Source organism: Acipenser ruthenus, chromosome 19 (genome assembly GCF_902713425.1).
Source record: "Acipenser ruthenus chromosome 19, fAciRut3.2 maternal haplotype, whole genome shotgun sequence".
In the NCBI taxonomy this organism is placed as follows: domain Eukaryota; kingdom Metazoa; phylum Chordata; class Actinopteri; order Acipenseriformes; family Acipenseridae; genus Acipenser; species Acipenser ruthenus.
The window spans coordinates 5,342,178-5,360,064 of NC_081207.1; the positions used below are offsets into that span (position 1 = coordinate 5,342,178).

Here is a 17,887-nt window from a genome sequence, read left to right on the forward strand (position 1 = left end):
GGAAAAAAAAATCTCAGTCTTCATTATTTTAATCATGCTTCATTAAAAAAAAAACTTTCAGTTTCTCCTTACAGTACTTTAGCTGTGAGCTTGGAAGGTGTGCTCTCCCTTTTAGTAAGTTTTTTATTCTGCCAATAAAAAACAGTAAAGGAATTTTAAACAGCTTTTATAAAAAAGGCACAGCAACAGGTTATCCATTCGTCCACTGAAGAAGACTCTGGGAACATCCATTTCGCAAAGAGAATCACAAACAAACTGGCTACGGAGGTTCCATACAGAGATTCTATTCAAAAATTGATCTCTTTCACAGGATGCTTCTCAAATATCTTCTGTTTAAATGTTACCTTCACTTCATCTAGTAACTACCTGTTTCCCTTTCTCTAAATTTAAGCCCTGATGTTTATCAATGAAACCCTTGACAAAAAACAATAAATCCAACTCTTTCTGCTTGACAAGGATTTTAGAAAAAAGCTAAATAAACTTCTTACCACTTTCAAAAAAATAAGAAAAAAAGCATATGTTTTACACAGTTGAAACCCAGCCCTGTGCCATTCAAAGGCTAATAGCAATAGCGAAACAGCAATCTAAACCTTAAAGGTATGACTCCTTTAAACTCATGCAAGTCAGTCATTGTCACTTGGTCAGGAATGCCTGGAGTTTCCAAGTTTGATTGTTCTCAAGGTAAAAATATCAACACACTACTGTACATCCCCTTCAGTCACTGTGTGCACAATTGTATCATGTTAAGTTTCCTATCTATGTATCTATTTTATAATGTAATATGTATTTTTCATAGCTATGGCAGGGCAACCTCTCAAACTCCATGTTCACACAAACTGTTTTAAAATTTCCACAAATTAAATTTAAAAAAAATGAATGACTGATACAGTGGCTCTCAAAAGTATTCACCCCCCTTGGACTTTTCCACAATTTATTGTGAAAATGGAATGGAATATAAATGGATTTAATTTGGAGTTTTTGCCACTGATCAACACAGATAAAGTTCATAATGTCAAAGTGAAAAATAAAATCCACAAATTGTTCTAAATTAATTACAAATAGAAAAACAAAAAATAATTGATTGCATAAGTATTCACCCCCTTGAGTCAATATTTGGTAGAGGCACCTTTGGCAGAAATTACAGCCATGAGCCTGTTTGGGTAAGTCTCTACCAGCTTTTCACATCTGGACACTGCAATTTTTGCCCATTCTTCTTTGCAAAATTGCTCAAGCTCCGTCAAGTTGGATGGGGACCTTTGGTGAACAGCAATTTTCAACTCTTTCCACATATTTTCAATTCGATTGAGTTCCGGGCTTTGACTGGGTCACTCCAGGACATTGTCCTTTTTGTGTTTAAGCCACTCCGTTGTGGCTTTGGCTGCATGTTTGGGGTCATTGTCCTGCTGGAAGATGAATCTTCTCCCAAGTCCTAGGTCTCTTGCAGACTTCAGCAGGTTTTCCTCCAGGATTTCTCTGTACTTTACTGCATCCATTTTGCCCTCTATCTTCACGAGCTTTCCAGGCCCTGACGCAGAGAAGCATCCCCATAGCATGATGCTGCCACCACCATGCTTCACGGTAGGGATGGTTTTCTCAGGATGATGTGCGTTGTTAGGCTTGCGCCAAACATAGCGCTTAGCGTTGAGGCCAAAAACCTCTATTTTGGTCTCATCAGACCATAGAATCTTCTTCCACTTGGTCTCATTCTCCCACATGCCTTCTGGCAAACTCTAGCCGAGTTTTTTTCAACAATGGCTTTCTTTTTGCCACTCTCCCATAAAGGCCAGTTTTGTGAAGCACCCGGGCTATTGTTGCCGTATGCACAGTGTCTCCCAGCTCAGCCGTAGAAGACTGCAACTCCTTTAGAGTTGCCATAGGCCTCTTGGTGGCCTCCCTGACTAGTGCCCTTCTCGCCCGGATACTCAGTTTTTGAGGACGGCCTGTTCTAGACAGATTCACAGTTGTGCCATATTCTCTCCATTTCTTAATAATGGTCTTTACTGTGCTCCGGGGGATATTCAATGCCTTGGAAATGTTCTTATATCCTACCCCTGATTGGTGCTTTTGAAGAACCTTATTCTGGATTTGCTTTGAAACACCTTAATTGCACACAGGTGGACATTCAACTAATTATGTGACTTCTAAAGACAATTGGTTCCACCAGATCTTATTTAGGTGTGTCATAGCAAAGGGGGTGAATACTTATGCAATCAATTATTTTCTGTTTTATATTTGTAATTAATTTAGAACAATTTGCAGATTGTATTTTTCACTTTGACATTATGGACTTTATCTGTGTTGATCAGTGGCAAAAACTGCTAATTAAATCCATTTTGATTCCATGTTGTATCACAATAAAATGTGGACAAGTCCAAGGGGAGTGAATACTTTTGAGAGCCACTGTATACCTGCCACAGAGTCATTCCACACTGAATCATAATATCTGACTAGAATTTGTTTATTTCCCTGGAATTAACCAAGTTTATGGGGTTGGACAAACTAATACACATACAAAAGAAAACAACATTACAGAGCTGTGGTGGTTAAATTATTCTTTATTTTTATTATGGAGGTCTGCAGTTACATATCCACAGTTACTTTTGATGACAGAATACACATTTAAAAGACCTACAGGTAAACAAGAGAAAGTAGTTTCCCTTGTTCTCCTTGTGGTGAATAGAGACATTACCTCCAGCACCTGGTGATGAGATCTCATGTAGGTCATTAAGGATTATGGGGTGTATTTCACATTGCAAGTTTTCCGGCTACTGACACATCATTTCATCTATGTAACCATATACACATAGTACCTAGTCTAAACCTTCTCCCTTCACTTAGCAAACATCGGTCTCTCTAAACATATTCACTTTTTGTTCGTGTGTGTGAAACCACATTTTTTCCACAAATGTACAAACACGGTTGACCCCAGGTCCTGGATAAACGAAGCCACTGTGTTTATTCTAGAGATAAGAGGAGGACAATCAGTTTCGATGAAACACTTTGTCAGGGTTTATCAGCAACTCCTGAACTGTAGCCTGACAGCTAGAGGGCATTGGTGGTGTCTAGTTCAACAACGAAAGGATCCTGGTTAGGCTCTGAACATTGACCACCTTGCTCCTGTATGCTTTGGCAGGGTTACTGTTGAATATGTGTTGGCTGAACTACTGTACAGTGCACCTGAAACTGGTATAGAATGATTGAGTATCTGTTATTTATTTTTCCCCCCCATGAGGTAAAATGGGCATTAAACAACAACCCTTGACTTGCATAAAAGAAGGAAAAACATTGAGTGAAATAGCTCGCATCACTCGATTTTCAAGGTGTGGTATCCGAAGCATAATCAACAATCTCAATTACTTTTTTTCTTCATTAACTATTTCCAGCAATTGATGGGTATCCTGTTGGATCCTTGGATATTGAGTTGGCAAGTGTCTCTGAAATCAAAAATCTTGAGGAACACTCTCAAAAATCATGAGTCTATGGGCCATTCTGGAGAACATAAAATAACACAAAAAAAACCTCAGTTTTACATATATGTATCCCAGTTGCTGTCTGTTATTCGGTAATGAAGTCCTACCACATATCTAATATGTAATCAAATGCACTTGCGGTATATTGCATTTCAATTAAATACATTTTTCATACGGGATTTTCCCTGCATAAGACCCAATATGTTAATGAATGATCAAGGTCTGGAAACTCCCTGGATTCTAAACATTTTGTGTGACTCCTGTTCAAACACCTTCTGGACTGACTCGTTTTTGCCAAGAGAACAGGAGGCCCTGCTGTCTTCTTCCCCGCAAATCAAGCTGCATCATCGGGTATAAGCACAGGGCATCCCACAGACAAGTAATCAGACCTACAGGAGAAAGAGAGACACAGAGTTCAGTGCTGGTACAAAATGACACAAACTAAACTAAAGTGCTTTTTATAAAGCAATGAAAACGGTTTGACAAGCCACATCCCTAAACAGTTTGCATTCTCCACATCCATAAATGTAAAAACTGGTACCATAAGGATTACTGTGCAATATTTGTTTCATGTTGCGATACTTTTTGCATTCTTCCAAGTTTACCTCAGGAGGTCTCTATACAGCAGAAGTTGAAGAGGTAATATGCAAGCAAAACACTGGTATTGCAATGGTATCCCAAATGTATTTTTCAACTTTTCATGTGAAAATACTCTCAAAAGAGGTCCAGAGTCTGTCTGTGGAGTAAAAAGATATTCCACTCTTTCTTTCCCTTAATTTCCTATTTCGGCGGCAGGCAGCAGCAGGAACCTGATTGTGATTGGCAGCCACAGAGTGTATCCAGTCGGGCTGGAACGTGCTATAAGGACCACAAGTCAGCTTCACAGGAAACCCAGAGTTTCACACCAAACGACGGGCAAGCTCAATTACAGACTCCCCTCCCGTGACTTCAGTCAGACTGTTGCAAATAGCAATCGGAGGTCTGGGGGTCTCAAATATCATCTGTGGTCAATCCAACAAGCAGTGAGGAAATCCCACCCACTGCCATGAAAAGACATGCTGCTTATAGTGTTAAGATGTTCATAGTAATTGCACCATAGTTTTATTGTTCATCATGCGTTTCTCATGCTTATACTATGCATCTACTGTGCCTTACAGTAACCCTTACCTGTGATTTACTATGCTTGTTTCTTTTTTTTTCTTTAATTCTTTGCTGAGCTTTTACCCTGGTATACCACAGTAATTTAAGGGATTACAACAATGCAATTGCAGTAGTGTGGGGTAGTGGTTAGGGCTCTGGACTCTTGACCGGAGGGTCGTGGGTTCAATCCCAGGTGGGGGACACTGCTGCTGTACCCTTGAGCAAGGTACTTTACCTAGATTGCTCCAGCAAAAACCCAACTGTATAAATGTGTAATTGTATGTAAAAATAATGTGATATCTTGTAACAATTGTAAGTAGCCCAGGATAAGGGTGTTGGCTAAGAAATTAATAATAATAATAATAATAATAATAATAATAATAATTATTATTATTAAACGTGAATAAAATATTGATTACTGAAACCAGTTTGCTGTTTTACAAATGAATGTGTGCAGCTGATCTTGTTTGAAATGGCAGTCATTTGTACGGCAACTCAAGTTTTTGAAGTGTTTTTGTCCTGTCTTTTTTTGCCGTTGATTTTATGGTATTTCTTGCCGCCTTCTCTTGCCAGGTCTCCCTTCAAAATGAGACGTATATCTCGAGGGTTCCATCCTGGTTAAATACATACCTTTAGATTTGAGTTATATTTGACTCCCATCAAAATTACAATGAGATCATTTCATTTGCTAATTTTAAAAGAATGCATGCTCCGGTTGTCAGTTGCAGTGATAGATATGACATTGTTTAAAAAAGGGAATTAAAAAAACGGAATCTCCTTTTTTTCTAACTGGTATTTTAGTTTACCTGATAACCATCAACTAATGTTTTCAACATGGACTTTTACTGTAGGTGTAGGGGAATTCCTTTCATAGAAAGTTAAACAACGTACAGGACACTCTGTTTTTAATGATTAAGTGACTACGTAATTGTTGCCATAAGCATTTTATACAGCTTTAGCTTTATTATTTTTAAGTCCTGCTTCCAAATTTTTTTAATATCAGACCTGTTGCGTCAACAAGTAAATGCAGCCTCCAAGAAATGAGGAAAGGGAACGCTGCTTGAATCTGAGGTCATGCAGGCTGGCAATGACATATAGAAACACCTGATGGCTTTTGGCCAACGAGGCTGTCCTGTGCCAATAGTAATGTCAGACCCAAGCCAAGCAGCCACTGAATTCTTCTTTTCGCTTTCATTTAAAGGCATTAATGCTCACTGTCTAACCCAGTGAATAGGGCTGCAATTACCTTCTAAATGAACATCCAATTCCTCAGATATGGACTCAAACCACAATCATACCTGAACCATTCTGCTGCCTGGTATTCTAATGAATTTTTTGTACTGTCAGTTGTTGTTTTTTATCCTAGACATGACTACACCAAACTTCTAAAGGCAAATCTTAACATTCTTGATATGAGATAAGATTACAGATTACCTGTAAGACATACAGTCACCTCCAAATTATTGGTACCCTTGATAAAGATAAGCAAAAAAGACTGTATAAAATAAATAATACCAGTACTGAGCTATATTGTAATTTTCCAACATGTGGAATATATTTGACTTTATTAATGATTCAATGGAATCAACCAAAATTACACATTTCTCAAATTAGAAATTTATTTCCAAACAAAATGAAGTGTCACAATAATTGGCACCCTCATTTTGAGTACGTTGTGCACCCTCCCCTTGCAAGGATAACGGCACTGAGTCTTTTTCTATAATGTTTAATGAGATTGGAGAACACATTGGGAGGGATCTTGGACCATTCCTCCATACAGAATCTTTCCAGATCCTTGATATCCTTCGGTCTGCACTTACGGACTGCCCTCTTCAATTGAAACCACAGGTTTTCAATGGGGTTCAAGTCTGGAGACTGAGATGGCCATTGCAAAATGTTGATTTTGTGGTCAATTAACCATTTCTTTGTGGATTTTGATGTGTGCTTGGGATCATTGTCTTGGTGGAAGATCCACTAGTGGCCAAGTTTCAGCCTCCTGGCAGAGGCAACCAGGTTTTTGGCTAAAATGTCCTGGTACTGGGTAGAGTTCATTATGCCATTGACCTTAAAAAGGACCCCAGGACCAGTGGAAGCAAAACAGCCCCATAACAAAGATCCAGCACCATATTTTACAGTAGGTACGAGGTTCTTTTCTGCACACGCATCCTTCTGTCGACACCAAACCTACCACTGGTGTGCGTGGCCAAAGAGCTCTATTTTCGTCTCATCTGACCATATCACCTGGTTCCAATCGAAGTGCCAATGCCGTTTAGCAAACTCCAGGCGCTTACGTTTGTTGGTTGCTCTCAATAAAGGCTTTTTACTGGCAACCCTTCCAAATAGCCTATTGGCATCGAGGTGGCGTCTAATTGTAGATATGGAGACTTGGTTGCATCTTGGGGTCACCAAGTTCTGTAATTCTCCAACTGTGGCCCTTGGATTTCCCTTTGCCTCCCGAACCATCTGCCTCACTGTGCGTGGGGGCAAGATACACTTGCGTCCTCTACCAGGCAAGTTTATCACTGTTGCAGTGGTTTCAAACTTCTTAATTATTGCCCTAACAGTGGTAAGTGGTATATTTAGTTTTTTAGCTATTGTTTTGTACCCATTGCCTGATTTATGAAGGTCAACAACCATTTGTCTCTTTTCATTTGTGAGTTCTTTGCCTTTCCCCATGGTGATGGATGACAAATGGATTTCATATGCGTGTTACCTCATTTTTATACCCCAGTGAAACAGGAAGCCATGGAAGTTCCTTAAGACTGAGATGAACTTCAAAGAAGTAGAATGCAGATTTAATTTTGTTTGATTTTATTTATAAGAATCTTTAGGGGTGCCAATAATTCTAACACCTATCTTTTTGAGAAAAAAAATGTATTACTTGTTAATAAAAAAAAAACTCTGAGCAATTGTATTAGAATAAAAGAATATGGTTTTCCCATATATTTGAGCATAAAATATAGCTCATTACCTGTGTTGTTTATTTTATACAGCCTTTTTTGCTCACCTTTATCAAGGGTGCCAATAATTTTGGAGGTGACTGTATATCAACAAGTATTACTGATATCAAAAATCAGATTTTTAATATTGAAAATGTGGATCTTGTGGTTTAAATGTTAAAACAGTTTACCATACAATCCTAGTGCACTGTGCCGTGAAATGAAAGACTGAAGCATCTGTAGCCAGGATAAACAAATAGAACGACCCACCATCTGTAGCACACACTTATGTAAATGATTCAATAGTGCAAATGCTATCCTGGAATATATTACTGTTGTACTTCAGTCAGAGCTACCTAGAACACTGGCTTGCTAAAAATCAGTGCACTCATGGTCACATTGTAAATATTAGGAATATGGCCAACTGAGTTTAAATCCCATTGCGTTACTAGGAGATTCTTTTTTATACTGTATATTGTTGGGGTTTTAAAGGGAGGAAAGGCAGGAGGGGGGTGGGGGGTGAATGCAGCAGTGCTGGATAAAAATTTGTCAGCTGGAAAATTTTCAATTTTCAAAACGGTTTGTAATAATTTCCCTGATTCTTCAAGAGGAAAACCATTTGTGAGAAAGTGAGAAGGAGCTATGTTAATAAGAATGTGGGATTGATGAACAGACGGCAGTTAAACTGAACATGAGCTGCCACTAATGCCAAACTTGGACAGACGAATCACTTTCAGTGGTCTCCTTCCAAACACTTGTGGCTGTAATTTATACCCATCATCCTTTGCAATTGCTTGTCAAGGTGATGTATGACACAGTGTTGAAAAATATCTGGTCTATTTAGGGAATGTCAGGGACTTATATATATATATATATATATATGATATATGTAAAAAGGGGCCCCTGTCCCCATGTTGGGGTGGGGGGTAGTTCTTGAAGGCTCTGGACAGGGTATTGGGGCCCCCACTCTTGTTCTTTGGCAATCGTTTAAGGAACTTTAATGACAAGACCATTTTATTTCTGTGTCAACCATTTAAATCGACAGCCTGAACTACTGTGTAAAAATGGGAGCTTGAATCTTTGAGGTGTTGCAAATATCAAGGATCTTTCTTTTCTTTTTTTATCACTTAAATACTACAGCTGGTAGGTAGGTTATTAGGTTGTACTGGTAATATAGCAATAAGGTTAACAAAGGATTTGTAAATAATTTTTCTATGAAATGTGCAGATTTATGTATTTATTGCAATTGCTTCCAACTGGCCACGCTGTATTATCATACGTACATACACTTAGAGACACAACTGTTGCATGCACATTTCTCTTTTCAATATTCATCTACTTAACTCTTACAATGAACCATATCTGAGACAAGATTCAGTAGTCTGTTAATAATCAAAAGTGAAAAACAAATATTTGACCGTTGATTAATATCTCAATATAAAATAGTCAGTGAAAGGCTTTCACATAAGTTACATCCTTTTTGTAATCTAAAAAAGTGCCAACATGTATCAGGTGTTGCCACCCTCAATGCATTAGTACTGGCTTGAGACGAGGGGGGGAGCATATCATCTCGTATTCAGGATCAGATCTCTTCCCAAATGTCTATCGCATTCCCACCCTTTTTTCCTTTTCTTTTTCAACTCAAAACACTCAAGTGGCCCATTGTGCCTCCGCAATGCAAACGGTGCACGTCGCCAGTGGCAATGGGCAAGCACTCATCTGAAAGTATTTGTCAGTTTTAATAATGGTGGAACTCTCTCTCTCTCTCTTTTCTAGCTGCTTTGGCACTCAACAGTTTCCACGGTAGCCACCCCTCTTCTCTGCCCTCCCTCCCGCTCCACTCCGCATTGATGCCGATAATTACTGCTGAATAGCTTTCCAGATTCCCATGGATGTCAGGCTACCCCTTGGCCTGCTCCCCACCCCCGCTCTGCCCTCCTTCCCCAGCGTGGTTCAATAGGGGATTAAGAAGTGCGCACAAACCCAAGCTTGAGGACAGCTTGTTTTGTAACTGCCTCATAAAATTTACCCCCCCCCCATCTAAGAAGTGGGTCGTGGCTGCCTTGTTTGATAACATATCTCATGTTCATGCCAGCATGGAGATGGAGCACTATAGTAAAATATAGCTGCAGCAGCGTATTACAATCATGGGTCTCAGGCACTAAAGTAGAAGTATTATACAGGAATCTGCATCTTCTACTGGGTCCCGCTGATGATAAATAATAAAAAGTGAGGGGCTTTGATTGCAGCGGTAAAGGGGGTAGATTCCTACTACCTCGAAAGATGGGAACACATACATGGGCAGAACTGACATTCAATTCCAAGCCTTCTAGTATTATTACTATTATTATTATTATTATTATTATTATTATTTATTTCTTAGCAGACGCCCTTATCCAGGGCGACTTACAATTGTTACAAGATATCACATTATTTTTACATACAATTATCCATTTATACAGTTGGGTTTTTACTGGAGCAATCTAGGTAAAGTACCTTGCTCAAAGGTACAGCAGCAGTGTCCCCCACCTGGGATTGAACCCACGACCCTCCGGTCAAGAGTCCAGAGCCCTAACCACTACTCCACCCTGCTACTTGGTGTTCCACTGCTTAGACTGTATCTGTGTGCTTAATCAATGCACTGTAATTGCTGCTGCTGCCCTCTTGTTGCAGTGTGGTCTATTGTCCACTGTGGGACACTGCTGAGGCCAACTGGCCAACTCATTCCACATACGGTGTGGTCTGTGCATTATTCAGACCCAAGCCTGCAGGGGGGAGAGTGTTATTGTACCGGTAGTCACCTGTGCCACAACTTTAAAGATATAGTAGCACAGCAATTTAAAAATGCATTAGTTACTGATCCCCGATGACAGGAGTTTTTTGTCATCCCAATAAACCCCCCCAAAAAAACATATAAAGCTAAAAGCTATAGTGTGCTTACAGCTATAGTAGCCAATGCATTCAGTCTAAATAAATATAGGTCTTGTTTTTTGTTTCTTGCAACCCATTATGTATCTGCTGTGTGTGATACCGAGATCTTAGGTGATGTTTGAACTGAACTTCAATAAATGGGTAATAGTTTTTTATGCCTCACATAATATAGCATTACCTGGCAAGTTTAAACATAACAGCAAATTTACAGTGTAATCACTGTGGTAAACTTCCAAATTGACAGGCTATTAGTTCTTCCTCTTCTTGTGTGTGGCATAACCAAGTTGCCCAAACTGCAATCTGGAACAGATAATTAGTTTACATGTTTATTGAGAAGCTTCAGAAAACATTGAGTTTTTTGGCAAAAACTGTTTTAAAACATTCAGATACAAAATCACCGTTTTGGAATGGAATCTTTCTATTAGTTTTATTCATTGTATTTCGGTTTTATCAGGTTGGACTATATTACACTGAAAAGAAGCATTCATGAGAACCGACATTGTTTTCTGAATTTAAATCAAGCCTGAAGTTCATAAATTAGTCTCAGCTGAGAAGGAGGGGGATTTGTAAATATGATTTGGTTTCTAATTCCTATCATGCGATTGGACGAAGTCATTAGAAAGCCCAAAGCCTGGTGAGTGCAAATCCCTTTAAAACAAGGCTCATCCAATTAATTCAGTGGACAATTAATTGCAGCAGGATTTCCAAACACAGTGGCCCTTAATCACTCCTGATCCCCATTCCTTAAAAAAATAAATAAATAAATAAATAAATAACCTGTGATAAACATTAAATAGTTTTCTGTCACCTTCCTGATAAAAGTACCACTACTGATGTCAAACTGGTACTTAATGGTCAAACCAGCATTTATGTCTGGATTTGATATTGCTCCCATTTAAGACATATGATGATCAATGTATTTTAACTTTTATGTTGATGGCCTAAAACGGCCTGGAAAATACAATTTGTTAGTCTGTATGAGACCTGATTCCTGAAGATTAAAGCAATATCCAGGCTAGTCAACATCAAGGAAAATAAATGACGAAACTATGCTATATCCCAGACATAGAATACAAAATCTAAGAAGCCACAAATACAAACATTCATAGTTCATACTTTTGGCAAATACATTAAACAGAGTTTACCCTGCAGAAATCAGTCACTTCACTGGACACCTCCCTTCTCTATCAGTATGCTCTCAAGCCTGTTTACCACAAACACAAGATCAACCCTGCCCACATTCATTAATAATAGCCAAATAATGGCATGCCAATTCCTGTGGGCAGCTAACTTGTGCAAATGCAGTTGTCACAGCAACCCAGCATCCTATGGTAAGAGAAACAGAGGGGCAGGGATGATGTCATCCCGTGGGTGGTGGTGACCAATCAGCTCCTGAGAAAATGATGTCAGCCTTTGTTGAGTCGGTCCATTCAAAACTATAGAAGTGTGGTGAATTGAAAGTTGCAGAGAGGTCATTTTCTCCCCTTAGCCGTGTGTGAGAAAAAGAAGAAAAAAAAGTCCAGAAAAAGCTTTGAGGACATGCTAATATTGTTGACCGGAGGTAGTACCATAAAAGATGTCAAACCCACTCCCCTGTTTAAACCACAATGACTTATTTTCCTTTAAAAACAAAAAGAAACCCAAACTTAACTATAATCCTTCTAAAACTTTTGAATGACACGTCAAAAAGTCACATACCAGAATAACGGGCTTGCAATGCTCTGCAATGGAAAGCTGATTGGTCCTCTTTTGTTTTGTTGTTTTGAAGAGTTGAGAAAGAAAACAATGACCCAACCAACACCAGCAACCCCCCCACTGGGATCATATTTTGTGCAGAGCTGAACAATATTGAGCTGGGGTTTTGGTTGACAGTAAGAGATGCTTGGAAAGGAAGCAGACTTTCAGCTTTTCCCATGGTTTATCCGATACACGTGGAAAACAAGCATTTAAAGGCACAGTATCACCCATTTGACATGTTGAACAGGTTTGCTTTTAAAACGTAGGGATTCATCAAGTAATTATCTAACAGCGTGTCCAGCGATAACTTAATTAGTTAATTCGTATTGTTAATAGTTTGTGTAGAATTGAATTGAGAGCACCAGTGACTGTCCAATTATTATTTTTCCTAATTCCAGATTCAAGCACAATTCATAACAGTGGGGCCAGTCTCAGTGCTGAGATTCCCCTCTATTGATCTCAACCTTGGACAGACCCATACGGTGTGGCTCTGTGGGACTGGGAAGCTGTTATCTTCACATTCCCCAGGTCAGTGTATTAAACTGTCTTTGGTAGTTGACGTTGAGTATTTAAAAACAGATCTGTCTACACCGTAGATAGATCCAGACTCTTTTAGCAGAGCAGACAGACAGCACACTGCTACCTGAACCTATATAATGTTAGCAATTAATTACACCAGGTGTGGGGAGACTGCATGTGTGATTTACAGGTTTGGCTAACAAATTTGGCAGACCTATATACATACAGACATTGTATTTAACACAATACTTAAAAAGGGTCTTTAATGCTCTGACTGGTACAACAGTCAAATATTGTACAACGTCAAGGAAAAAAAAAAATCAAGGTCAAAGCAGGTAAGAGGGACTAGAGATAAGAAGAAGAGTTACTATCATAGGTGAGTCAGAATTATAAACATGATGGATTCTCTCAAGTAAATCAGATTCACTAACCTTAGACTCTTGAAATATCTATAGCATTAGGTATTATTGCCATAATCATATTGTGCTTAAAATGTCATTCTTCCCTTCTCTAAAACTGCAGTGACTGAAGTATGCACCTCCCCCCCCCCTCCCTCCCTCCACACACCCCAAGCTGCAAGTCATCAGGAGCTATCTATTCACTGCTTTTTCATTCCATCAGTATTATTAATTGCAGGTTGTCAGTGGTTGCTGTTATGAGCTGCTACTGTACCTAACAACAACCACAGTTAATGATAAAGAATAAACAGAAACTGGCGTTGACCAACTAGACAAACCGGTAGGGAGTGAGGGGACTTTTCTTCTGAGAAAATGCTGTAATTTAAGTACAGTCAAACCTGCTTGTAACAACCACTGAGCGTATCGAGGTGATTTAATTTGGGAAATATGCTTAACACTTCAGATTGTACATTCAGAAGACATACTAGTATCTCTACGTCTAGAGTTGCAATTTGGTCTCTGGGGTGTGATATATAGATAGATTATATATATATATATATATATATATATATATATATATATATATATATATATATATATATATATATATATATACACACACACACACACACACACATAGTACTGTGCAAAAGCTTTAGGCAGGTGTGAAAAAATGCTGTAAAGTAAGAATGCTTTCAAAAATAGACATGTTAATAGATTATATTTATCAATTAACTAAATGCAAAGTGAGTGAACAGAAGAAAAATCTAAATCAAATCCATATTTGGTGTGACCACCCTCTGCCTTCAAAACAGCATCAATTCTTCTAGGTACACTTGCACAAAGTCAGGGATTTTGTAGGCATATAGTCAGGTGTATGATTAAACAATTATACCAAACAAGTGCTAAACAGAAACAGCTGTGTAGGAGGAATAAAACTGGGTGAGGAACAGCCAAACTCAACTAACAAGGTGAGGTTGCTGAAGACAGTTTACTGTCAAAAGTCATACGCCATGGCAAGACTGAGCACAGCAACAAGACACAAGGTAGTTATACTGCATCAGCAAGGTAAATTCTACCTTCAACCACAGTCGTGCAATAAGCAATTGGAGACAGCAGTGACGGTTAGTACATGCATGGAATGACATTGGGTGGGGAAATGATCTAAAAATTGCATCTCTTTTTCCATGACATAAGGTTCCAAAGGTACTGCAACCACCACATTGTTCTTCTTTCACACCACTGTGAAATGGTATTGAGTAACAGCAAACTCAGTTCACCAGAATTTGGTAAAGAACCAAATCCTCACTGAATCCTGCCAAAACAGATGGCAAGTACGTATTAATCTGAACCAGCGGTAGTGGGTAGTCATTGTACCCCAGGGTTTTAAGGCAATGACACTGATACTAGTCGTACACAGCTGGGTGTGGTGGCGTGTCCACCTGTCAGTAAAAGCACAATTCCCGCAAGGAATGCAGTGTCTTGCGTTGTTTTGGCAGGGCAGCAGTACCAGTCATTTGAAAGTAAAACTGAATTAATCAAACAAAACCTCAGAACAGGGGTCATTTTAGCCAAAAGTGTTTTGTGTGTTTTTGGTTTTTTTTTTTAAAACAGCACAAGGGAGCAAAAATTTATCTGTTTTATCCAACGGTCGAGCTGTTTATTAACCAGTCGATAATTAACAGTAAGAATTTTATCGGTTTACCAGTAAAGACAGTTAGCAATAATTAGTCAACATTAGGACTGAGGCAAGGGGTAAGGTAATAAATAGCAACTTGCAATATTTTACAGCAATTATCATTACTGTTAATTATTGCCGGTTAATACTGTTACCACTTATTTCTAATCTTGTTTTAAACCAGGAGTTGCTTCTGATTCCTTCTAAATTTACTATAAATCCTCCGGGTAGATTAAGTGCTATATTTTTCACTCCTGTAGTGCTTTAGGCAGATACACAACAGTGTGCAATACATGCAATGCTAGACATCCCAGTCAGGAACTCACGGATGTAACTTCTTACATGTTTTTACAGAACAAGGGCCCCAAGCTGATAATTTTCAGTGGAAAGTTAATAAATGAATGCATAAATAAATGTGCTTGATTCTCTTATTGATAGAATGCATTCCTGTGTCAGACCACCTCTTGACATCTTTCGAAGTCCACAGTCCAGCTAAAACAAACAGGTAGAAAGCCAATGTGGTGGTGCCCTTGGTCATGGCTCCGGAATGTATTAATTCCTGCGAAGATCCAGGTGAGGTCACCTTTCCCACAATGAATCACGCCAGAACAGACGCCTTCACACTCAATTAGCATGAGAAACTCACAGACAAACCTGAAGTTGCCAATTAAAAAGGAGATGATTTATGAGATATGTGCAGGAGGAAAAAAAACCAACAGGTCTCCCTTTGTCAACTGCTGCACCATGCAGCAACCCCATCAAATTCATCGTGATGCTTAGACAGTTTCAAAAGCACCTCAGGCTGCTAACATTATTTCACAATTTATTTTTATTGCAGGCTAGGGACAATTACACAGTCTAATAATATAAATTATCTTATGTTATCCCTAATGACAGCATGTGTCATCCATGCTCTTTTGGGTATATGCACACCAGACACTGTTAGCTGCCAGATCAGATGGGGTTTTTCCAAGTGGATTTGACAGCATTGCTCATTCATGTTGAAAACCTGTCTCGCTTCAGCCCCTTCCAAATACAGTACTACCTGGGTGGTGTCTGATAGAACCGAAGAAATATGGGGTCCACTGCAAGCACCAGAAAATAGTTGTCTTCTATAAATATCAGAAAATAAGAACTGTCCAATTTCCTTATTAATGACTGGAACGTACCATCCCGTTACTGTATTCAACACACTTCAACCAGGGACAGATTCAATCAAACAATAGAGCACCTATGATCATTTACGATGTACTTTATCTGGCTAAATACAATTGAGGTCTAACGTAATGTTCACAGAGCCTCTTATGCCTGGAAGTTCAACCAAATAGGACCAGAGCAGAGAAGTTATACAATTAAATGACAAATGAGCAGCTGACAAACAGCTTGTTTTGTGTTAACAGTTCATTCTGTGTTATTTATAAACTATAAAAATGTACAAATCAAATAAAACCTAATCTCATTTGCTAAACGTTACATTGCAGTAACATCTTTAAATGTGCAATTATACAAATGTAATCCCATTTCAAATATATGACTATCTGAAAATCAAGTGTGACCAAATACAGTAGGGTCATTCCATACCAACTCAACCAGAACCGTTGCCCGACCGTCTTAGATTTTGCTAGAAAAATTCACCTGGGGGTTTTCGGGCCCATTGCGTTTGGAAATGCAATTTTTTATTTTTTTTTATTTCCCCTTCGAGCTGTGACCTGGCAAAGGTCAACCTAAAGTGAAAAGGTGACCCTGACTGGAAAAAAAATCACCTTGGGCTGATCTTAGAAACTACCATCATGTGTAGCACCTCATTCGACTCATAATGAATAGGGCTTTCGAGAAAAAAATACCAGGAACACCTAACTAAATAAATTGTTTTGTGAATTACATTGTTTTATATATCATTGAACATAACATTTTTATTGTTTTTATTATTATAGATATAAAATCACGGCTCACCTGTTTCACAGTGAAATACTGTACATAACTTCACTGGAGTACAAGTCCAGACCTGATTACCAATTCTCAAAAGTGTTTTATTGGCAGTAATTGTAATTTACTACTTTTACCTTTACCATAGTGTAGTGACTAAGAACAACATTATGCAGTAGCATACTGTACTACGTGTCCTTTTGACAAATTGTAATGATGTGCAGGCCTACAAAATACTATGACATCATATCAATATCCTTTTTTCCTCCCCAATGGTCAGGTCTATAGGTGTGTCAGTGTCGTTTTCCTTGTACGGAGTAATTGCATGACCAGAGAAAATACCTGATATGAACTAAGATTTACCCAAGGGAAGGAAAGGCCTGTCATAACATCAATCATCTTTTTTTTTTAAGGTTGTGGAACTTGCAAGGCGCCACGTTCCATCGCTCCCCCCCCCCCCCTTTCGTCAGGCCCCAACCTGTCAGACAAGCTCACTTTGGCAGCCAATCTTATCTCTCTTGCGTTGTATTCAGAACCCCCCACCCCACTTGATGCTATATTTTTTGACTGAGAGGGAAACAAACTGATTAAGGCTCCCAACATGCGGGCCACAGGGGTCAGTTAAAGTTTGTTTCCTGAAGCCTCACCTTTTATACCTGTGGTTTGAAAAGCTGTCCTTTTCTAGATCTCCACATGTGCTGTTACACTACCACTCAATTAACCTCCATGAGGCACTGACTTCATTGTTATTCACACTGGCTGTTTTTCAGGCCTACCATTCCTCAACAGCTGTGACTTAAGTTGTCAGTTGTATTTTGGTGGAGTAAGTCATCTTGTTTCACATAGAGAACCTTAATTCCATCTTAAATTTTCCCTTCCTTTGAATGTTGCCAAGACTCACATTTCCTATTGCTTTCCAAACATCAGGACATTTCAGAAATTAGCTGCTATACCATAACATCTCATATCAAGAATGAAAAAGAAATGCCCTGTTAAGTATTTCACAACAAATTTGAACCCTAATATTTAAATAGCATAAAGCCCCTTTTTATTCCATATTGCATTGTGAATGTTAAATCACACACTGAAATGAAAAAGGCTACTAACCTTCTCATTCCTGAGTCTAATTAGATTTTTCTAACAGTTTCA

The 17,887-nt window shown here is 38.8% G+C and overlaps 1 long non-coding RNA gene across 1 annotated transcript in view; it reads right to left on the reverse strand.

The window, feature by feature from the left end:
- Nucleotides 1-2,540: 2,540 nt before the first annotated feature.
- The window catches only part of LOC117424574 (uncharacterized), a 100,029-nt gene continuing 84,682 nt past the window's right edge, over nt 2,541-17,887 (reverse strand). The window contains exon 4 of the long non-coding RNA XR_004547911.3: nt 2,541-3,859. This is a non-coding gene — a long non-coding RNA (uncharacterized LOC117424574). The remainder of the gene's footprint in view (nt 3,860-17,887) is intronic.